Source organism: Tachyglossus aculeatus, chromosome 1, assembly GCF_015852505.1.
Source record: "Tachyglossus aculeatus isolate mTacAcu1 chromosome 1, mTacAcu1.pri, whole genome shotgun sequence".
NCBI lineage: Eukaryota > Metazoa > Chordata > Mammalia > Monotremata > Tachyglossidae > Tachyglossus > Tachyglossus aculeatus.
In genome coordinates, this window is record NC_052066.1 from 93,923,946 (window position 1) to 93,933,554 (window position 9,609).

Sequence of the window (9,609 nt, forward strand, 5' to 3'; positions counted from 1 at the left end):
TGTCAGAGATGTCTGCGTCTGCAGCTGCTCCTCCTCGGCTGTGTTGCCAGCCCCATTCTGAGGTCACCGCAGTGAGGAAAGCCAGGCCCGGATGAGGGAGATCCAGGGTCCAGTACACGCTGGATGGGTGGCCTGACCTCAGACTGAGAAAAACGTTCTCCTCCTCCCCAGCAGCTTTCTTTCCAGGGAAGTGGCCGTCTTGGGTTGGATGGGCACCCCACCAGCAGTCCCCCGGGGACACTCGGAGGACTTGGACTCAGAGCAGTGTCACCTCTCAGGGGAATGTTAGATTTCTTTGGGCAGGCAAGAGACTCGAAGTCCCCGTCATGGTCGAGAGCATGGAAATCATGAGGCAGTGTCCACATTAGCAACACATTTCACTGTGCTCTTCTAGACTGTGAGCCCACTGTTGGGTAGGGACCGTCTCTATATGTTGCCAACTTGTACTTCCCAAGCGTTTAGTACAGTGTTCTGCACACAGTAAGTGCTCAATAAATACGATTGAATTGAATGAATGAATAAATGTGCTCAGTCTGGGACACATCAGTCGAGTTGTGAAATGGCTGCACAAGCCACTGAGGGGCAGCAGAACACCAAACAAACCCTTCCCTCCCTCAAACCCCACTTTGTTTTCCTTTACAGACCACAAACTGTGCTGAGGCTTTTATTTCAAGAAAGACCTAAGTGAGAATTTTTCTTCTCCCTGGCCCTGTTGTTCCTCAACACAAAAGTTACTTTAAGGCTGGACTGTGCAAACACAATGCCTCAAATCCAAATGGAACATTAATAAAGAAACTACTTTTCACCAACTGTCTCTAATGAAGAGGCCTGCACATAGTTTGCTGATTAATTTAGAGACATAATTGAGGAGGCAGGTAGGCAGTTTGGTCTTGTGGAAATAGCCCAGGTTTGTCATCCTGGTTTGGCCAGTTGCCAGCTGAGAGACCTTGGGCAAAATAATTTACTTCCCAATGCGTTAATTTCCTCATCTGTGAAATGAGGATAGAATACCAGTTCTACCCCACTTTAGGCTGTGAGCCCTATTTAGGGCAGGGACTGTGTCCAATCCCAATCCCATATTATATTATACCTACCTCAGCACTTAGTACAGTGCTTGGCATATAGTAAGCACATAAGAAATAATGCAATTTTTACTATTATTAAGGACTGTGTCCAATTTTATTATCTTCTATCTACCCCAGCTCTTAGCCCAGTGCTTGGCACATAGTAAGCACCTAATAAATACGATTATCATTACTGTCATTATTAGCACCAATTCGGGTAGGGAATTTTCAATGCAGCCAGACTTCAGGGTCAAAATTAGGATGTGGGCATAAGTGTCAATCAATCGATGAATGGCATTTTTTAAGTGCTTATTGTATTCAGAGCACTTTAATCAATCAATCAATCAATATTTATTGAACACTTCCTGTGGACAGAGCTCTGTACTGAGTCAGAGTGTATAACAGAGTTGGTAGACATGTTCCCTGCAGACAGAGAGCTTTCAGCCTAGAGGAGGAGAGAGACATTAAAATAAATTGTGGATATGTAAAGAAACTCTGTGGCACTGAGAGTGAGATGAATATCAAGTGCCTAAAGGGTACAGATCCAAGGGCATAGGAAAGGTAGAAGGGAGTAGGAGTAGAGGAAATGAGGGCTTAGTCGGGAAAGGCCTCTTGGAGAAGCTGTGATTTTAATAAGGCTTTGTAGGTTGCCAGGGAGTGATGGCCTGTTGGATATGAAAGGGGAAAGAGTTCCGGGACAGTGGGAGGATATGGGCAAGCGGGCAGCACTGATATAGACAAGGTCTAGGTAAAGTGGGTTGGCATTGAAGTGGAGTGTGTAGGCTGGGTTGTAATAGGAAAGCAATGAGGTAAAGTAGGAGGTGGAGAACTGATTGAGTGCTTCAAGGCCAAAGGCTGTTTAATGCGGAGGTGGCTGAGCAACCAATGAAAGTCCTTAAAGAGTAAGAAAACATAGACCGTTTTCTTTTATTTTTAGAAAAATGATCCAGGCAACAGAGTGAAATAAGGTTTGGAGTGGGGAGAGATCGGAGGCAGGATGCCAGCAAGGAGGCAGATGCAACAGTCAAGGCATAGTTAAGAAGTCAAGCAATTTCAACAATTGCTTCTTACAGTGAGGATGGATAGGGTTGGGTGTATGTGTTTGTGTGTGCATGTATGCGATTCACAACTGACACACCATTCCCCATTGGTGTGCACAGATTTGAAAAAGGACAACCACAAGCAGGGAGGCCAGACCAGGGAAATAATGTCTTGGTGACGCTCCATCTCGGGTAATATGCCATTGCAGGCGACAGATAGCAGAGCCGAAATTAAAACCCAGGTTCTCTGACTCCCAGGCCCATGCTTTTTCCATTAAGCCATGCTGTTTCCACTAGGTCATACTACATCTCACACACTGCTGAACATGTAGTAAGCACTTAACAAATACCATAATAGTAATATAGTTCAGATAAAACATGGTGATGCAAATGTCTGCGACTCTTACAAGCTATTCATTTCACTAAGGTCCAGCAGTTCTGATGGGAGAGATGTTGTCTGAGAAAACTCTAACTTTAAAAGGTTCTGGCTTAAAAAGGAATTTAAAATGGTATAAATGGAAACACCAACAAAACTGATTCATGTCACTAAATAGAAGCTTGGCTATGTCTTGTGAAAGTAAACAGAAACAAATTTCTTGCCCTCTGCATGAAAGCCAAAGGTCTGATTTTAAGTAGACTGCAGATGGAGTGATTAGTTTACTATCTTCCTTCTCTGTTTATGGATACTAGCCTGACAAAAATACAAATTTAACAAAACACCATTTATGCCTACATTAAAACTCAAATTCTGCTAACCTATTCACTCTGCCTCATTCTTATCTCTCCTGCCTCTGAGGTTTTGCTCACATCATCCCCTATGCAAGTAACTTCTTCTTCCTTCACAACCAGCAGATTGCTGCTCTACCCATCTGATCCAGTCAGTGTAGTTTGCACCTTCTGTAAACAACTGTTAAACTTAATGCCCTTTGGCATATCTCTTTCTGTAACCACAGCCAGATGGGCAGATAGGTTCCAAACAAAGACCAAATGATAATGCATATTGTTTTACTCCCGGTATTTTTATGGCAACTGAATCCCCCAATACTCTGTTGTTGGCCTATGTGTAAGGGATGTCAGGCTAGCAGCCCCCACCAGGCTACTCACTGCCCAGACACTAAAAGTGAGCCGGTCCATGCTCTTACTGTGGCCGTGGTGGGATGTTGAAGGAAAATAGGCTAAGCTAAAAACTCAACAGTGTAAGACAAGACAAGAGAGACCCCGGCATTAACTCGACCCCTGGATACACTTCTTGAGACTAACTCTTTTTAACATTAACTCAACCCCTAATCTACTTCCTAAACTAACTCTCTCAACAAACACAAGCCCCAACCTTCTGCTTATCGCATCCTGCCAAAGTGAAGGGATCCCCAGCTTAGCAACGGGAGAAGAAAGAAAAACTGAAAAAGAAAACTGCACTGTCATCCCAAATTGCCAAAAACAGAGCGAACTATTTGGTAGCAATAAATTAGGGCATACCTGGAATAAGCTCGATCTTACAGGCAATAAGAATAGTATAAGAGGAGGGGGAAATGAGACCCATGTTGCCACTCACTGTCTTCCGAAGGGAGGGCGGAGAATGATCCCTGGCCCAGGGATCTCTTAGGCCGGGGACTCCCAGACTGGTCCAGCTCATTAAGGACTTGAACACCGGACGAGATTGAGCACCTCACAGTAGGAAACTCTATGCCTGGATTGGGTGAGGTACAGTTGTGTTATCGCTATAGCTGAATCTCTGATTTCCTGTTAATTGCATGTTGTATATTAAAGTATCTAGTTTCTAAGTTGTGGTGATCATTCCCCTGGTGGCCCCAACACATGAACCCTCTAATATAATCTTGGATACTGAGTTGGCCACTCAGGACCATACACAGTCTTCAAAGCCCTTCTGAGAACACATGGTCTCCAGGGTCATTCATTCATTCAATCGTATTTGTTGAGCACTTACTGTGTGCAGAGCACTGTACTAAGTGCTTGGGAAGTACAAGTTGGCAACCTATAGAGACGGTCCCTACCCAACAATGGGCTCACAGTCTAGAAGGGGGAGACAGACAACAAGACAAAACATGTGGACAGATCCTTCGCTGAGTGTGTCCTTGTGGAAAGATCACAGGCTTGAGAATCAGGGGACCTGGGTTCTAGTTCTAGCTCAGCCACATGCTTTCAGAGTGACCTGGGACAAATCATTAAACTTCTCTGTTCCTCAGTTTCTTCATATGTAAAATGGGGATTCAATACCTGTTCTCCCTCCTACTTAGACCGTGAGCCCCTTGTGGGCTAGGGTCTGTGTTCGATCTGATTATCCTGTATCTAATATAGTGCTTAGTACAGTATTTGGTCCATAGTGCCTGACCAATACCACAGTTATTATTAGTAGTAGTAGAAGTTGTAGTATTTAATCAAATTTATTGAGCACTTACTGTGTGCAGAGCACTGTTCTAAGTGTAGAACACTGTATTAAGCACTTTGGAGAATACAATACAACAATAAACAGACACATTCCCTGCCCACAATGAGCTTAGTAGTAGTAACTTCTCCAGCTTATATTCAGGGCTCTGCACTCAATAAGCATTCAATAAATGTGCTTGATTAATTGATTATTATATCTCCCATCAGCCCCACCAGACCAATTAAGCATATAGGTTTTGTTTTTCTTTATGGAATTCATTAAGTGCTTATTCTGTGCCACTATATTGAACACTGGAGTAGATACTAGGTAATCAGGTTAGACACAGTCCATATCCAGTCCATGGGACTCACAATCTTCACGCCCATTTTACAGATGGGGTAGTTAAGGCACAGAGAAGTGAACTGACTTGTTGAAGGCTGTACAGCAGAAAAGTGGCAGAGGTGGCATTAGAACCCAGGTCCTTCTGACTCCCAGGCCCATGTTCTATCCACTATACCCTACTGATTCCCACAAATCAGCCTGTAGCCATTATTTTCATATCTCATAAACTCTATTTACTCTCCTTAGCTGCAATTGACCATATTTACTCACTTAAATGCCTGTTTAACATTACAAAAACTATGCCAAAAGGTGGAGGCATTTAAGTGAGTAAATATGGTCATAACAAGCATTTAAGTGAGTAAATATGGTCAATTGCAGCTAAGGAGAGTAAATAGAGTCATATACAGTCATGAGTCACATATGAATTAGATGTCTAGCAATCAAAGCTATTTATTGAGCACCTTCTTTATGTTCTGCACTTAACTAAGTGCTTGGAAGAGTACAATATTGTTTGTAAACCCTTTCCTGACATAAGAGGAGCAGGAAAAAGAGAGAAGGAAAAAAAGTGGGGGTAAGAGTGGGAGAAGAGTATGCTAAGGAAGTAAGCTTGTTATGGGCACGGAATGCATCTGCTAATTCTTTTGTATTGTACACTCCTATGTGAGTCTGTTGTTATATTGTACTCTCCCAACCGCTTAGCACAGTGCTTGCACACAGTAAGTGCTTAATAAATATGATTTAATGCTTAGTATAGCGCTCTGCACATAGTAAACATTCAATAAATATCATTGACTGAGGTACTAGAGACTGCATCTCTTTCATCGATATCACTGTCCCAAGTGCTGCATACTATATGCATTCAGTGAATTAACTTACTCCCTTTTTCTCTTCTTTCCCCAGAGCTCACCTTTCTCACAGAAGAAATCCCCTTCCCCAGGCATAAAGCCATCTCTCCTACATTATTGCACACTGACTCTTTTCGTCTTCCTCCACTAGCTGGAGCCGTTATTACTGCTTACAATTTTGTGAATGAATGCTACCAAATAGAATCACCTCAAAAATCAGGGTGGGGCAATTATACAGGGTAGATAGTGATCTGAGTAACTATGATATTTAAATATCTGTCTCCCCTCCAGACTGCAAGCTCTTTGGAAGTAGGGAGTCTAACTCCACTGTACTCTTCCAAATACTTAGTACAGTACCCTGCAAACAGTAAGTGCTTGATAAATTCTGCTGATTGGTTGTCAATCAATCAATCAATCGTATTTATTGAGTGCTCACTTTATACAGGGCACTTTATTAAGGCCTGAGAGTCAGAAGGTCATGGGTTCTAATCCCTGCTCCTCCACTTATCTGCTGTGTGACCTTGGGCAAATCATTTAACTTTTCTGTGCCTCAGTTACTTCATCTGCAGAATGGGGATTGAGACTGTGATCCCCATGTGAGACAGGGACTATGTCTAACACAATTTGCTTTTATCCACCCCAGCACTTAGTACAGTGCCTGACACACAGTAAGCACTTAACAAATACCATTATTATTAGTGTCATTTATATTACAACACAACAATATAACACACATTCCCTGCCCACAACTAGCTTACAGTTGAACTCCCCAAAGCATTCCAATCTGTTATAACCACAGTATCCCAAAGGAGGCAAGAATGGCAATAGCTTTGGCAAAAAATGCAAGACCTCACTGGGAACAAGTCAAACCAATGAGTCTTTTCAATCTTCTCCTGTGGCCTCCCAGCCTTGGCAAAAGGATTAGTAGAACTGAGGAAAAGTCTTAGCTCACCCCTTGGAGAAAGTGTGCTACAGTAGATACAGCTCTCCCAGGGTGCAACTATTTTTAATTTTTTCTGAACAGAGTACACACTCAACACTTGAGATCTTTTTTTCTTCCAAAGAAGTTTTAAGGAGAAAGACTCCGTGAAATTAAATTCTTCAACACCAGCAGACGGTGGCTAACCCCAGCTTACGTACACGTCTTGAACAGAGGTTGCCTTTTGTGATTTTCCCCTAGAGCCCAAGCAAAGAGCATGTTCTTTGGAATTTCACAATGAGGTCAGGCCTGGTACTGTTAGAGTTGGTTTTCTCTTGGGATGACACGATTGCTGTTTTCAGGACCAAAAGAAAAAAAAAAATGTTTGAAATGTTATAAAGCCAACCCCAAGGTTCCAAGGATACCAAACAGCTTTTGAAAGCCAATTTAGTGATTTCATGACATGTGTAAACGAATCAGAACCATATGGATTAAATTTCCTTTAGAACCCATGCCATCTTTAAAAGGGAATTGTGCCTAAAATGTGTACTTAATGTTTTAAGAGTCATATTCTCTGAACTGAACTATAGAATAATTGTGATATTTCTTAAGGTCATTTGCAATCCTAACATGTATAAGTTTTCTTATATGATGTACTTGAGAATTGGGAGCTAACTTGTGAGTCAGATGTGTGGCTTAGCTAAGAGTCAGAGTCTCCCAGCAGGGGGCTTTCAATAATGCCCCCTACTCCCACTATATCAATCAATCAATGGTATTTTACTGAACACCTACTGTTCTCAGAGCTCTGTACTAAGCATTTGGTAATGTACAGTAGTGGTAAATACCACTGATTGACTGAAAGGGTGAGACAGTGTGGATGGGTCGGTGCAAACCCTGCTACGGTAAAAACAACTCATGTCTCTCTACTGCTGGCAGTGGGATATCCCTTTCCCCTGTTAACCGTTAATGTCTGAGTGGTGCTCATAATAATAATAATAATAGTAGTAGTAGTAAGTGGTATTTTTAAGCACTTGCTATGTGCCAAGCATTGGGCTAAGCACTGGGATAGATACAAGAAAATCGGGTCCCACATGGGGTTCACAGTCTAAATAGGAGGGAGAACAAGTACTGAATCACCAGTCTACAGATGATGGGATGGGGGCACAGAAAAAGGATGTGACTTGCCCAAGATCACAAAGCAGACAAGTGGCAGAGCCAGGATTTGAATGCTGGTCCTCTAAATTCCAGGCCCGGGCTCTCTTCACTAGGCCTTACTGTTTCCCAGAATGGGGCTCTTCCAAAATGGCCAAGGGGCTCAAAGAGGTCCTTTGCTCTATTTCCATAGGCACAGTGCGCTGGTATGCATGAGGTTCTTGGTTTGACACACATCCATGGATGCAATCTCATGAGCCTTGTCCTCAAGGAGTTTACAATCAAAACAAGGGAGACCAACAAAATCATTTTCAAAATCATGTAGACTGAAAGCTCATTATAGGCAGGGAATGGGTCTACAAACTCTGTTATATTGTACTCTCCCAAGTGCTTAGTACAGTGCTTTGCACACAGTAAGTGCTCAATAAATACGATTGATTTCAGATAATCACTGTACTTTTTGAGTGCTTATTATGTGGCTAGCAATGTATAAAGTGTTGGTGTGACCAGGGGATTGTCAAAAATAAGGCAAGATAAAAGTAACAGAGTCCCTGAGTTTGTAGTCTACAGGGGAAGGAGGACAAGTATTTTATCTCCATTTTACAGATGAGAAAACTGAGGCAGAGAGATGTTAAGGAATTTACTCAAGAGCACAAAACATGCAAGTGGTGGAGCTAGGACTAAAACACAGGTCTTCTGACTACCAGTCCTGTGCTCTTTCCATAATAGGCCATGCTGCGTAGTAGAAGAGGAAGAAGAGAATGAAAAGCTGGATACGTGGATAATTAAGTACTGAAATAGTCCTGTCTTGTCTTATGCTGTCGAGTTGTCTCCGACAGCAAAGGAGCTCCATGACACATCTCTCCCAGAACACCCCACCTGTACCTGCAATCGTTCTGGTAGTGTGTCCATAGAGTTTTCTTGATAGAGATATAGAAATCGTTTATCATTGCCTTCTTCTGTGCAATAAACCTGAGTCTCCACCCCTGACTCTCTCTCTCATGCTGCTGCTACCCAGCACGGGGAGTTTTGATTTGTAGCAGATAGTCTTCCACTCGCTAGCCACTGTCCAAGCTAGGAATGGAATGGGTATGACTCTGCTTGACTCTCCCTCCCATAGCTGAGATTCACAGAGTACTGGAAACTCTCCAGATGCGATCCTGAAAAGGGAACTGAAATAGTAGAGAATGTAAATTGATGTATACAGAAAGTGCACTGAGTGGTCACAAGTGCTCAAGAGCTTTAGTGGTCCAAAATGGCTCAGGTATTGTTGGGAGGATATGTTTGACGAGAAGAAAAATTAACTGGGCAAAGTCTGCTGGAGAAGGTGGGATTTCAAGGGGTGTTTGGAAGCTGGAGAGAGATGTGGTCTAATGGGTTTGAAGGAGTAGGGGGTACCAGGGAGGAAGACAGACATGAGTTATGGAGTAGAGTATAAGGCACAGTAAATAGGTTAGCTTCAGATGAATGAAGAGTGAAAGCTGGAAAATCGGTGTGGACTTGTGGAAAGAGCATAGACCTGGGAGTCAGAGCACTTGGGTTCTAATCTCATCTCCACCACATGTCTGCTGTGTGACCTTGGGCAAGTCACTTAACTTCTTTGTGCTTCAGTTTCCTCATCTGCAAAATGAGGATTGAATATCTGTTCTCCTTCCTACTTAAACTATGAACTCCATAAGGAACCTGATTATCTTGTTTCTACCCCAGAACTTAGTACAGTGCTTGACATATAGTAAGCACTTAAAAAATACCACAATTATCATCATCATAACTATTATTATTATTATTATTATTATTATTATTATTATTACCTGGATTGTAGTTGGAGAGGAGCATGTATAAGTAAGAGGGCAATGCCCAG

At 42.5% G+C, this 9,609-nt stretch overlaps 1 non-coding gene across 1 annotated transcript; it reads right to left on the reverse strand.

The window, feature by feature from the left end:
- Positions 1-8,780: 8,780 nt before the first annotated feature.
- LOC119934063 lies at positions 8,781-8,918 on the reverse strand. The gene has a single exon (XR_005452854.1). It is a non-coding gene; the product is annotated as a small nucleolar RNA SNORA7 (small nucleolar RNA).
- Between the last annotated feature and the right edge of the window lie 691 nt (positions 8,919-9,609).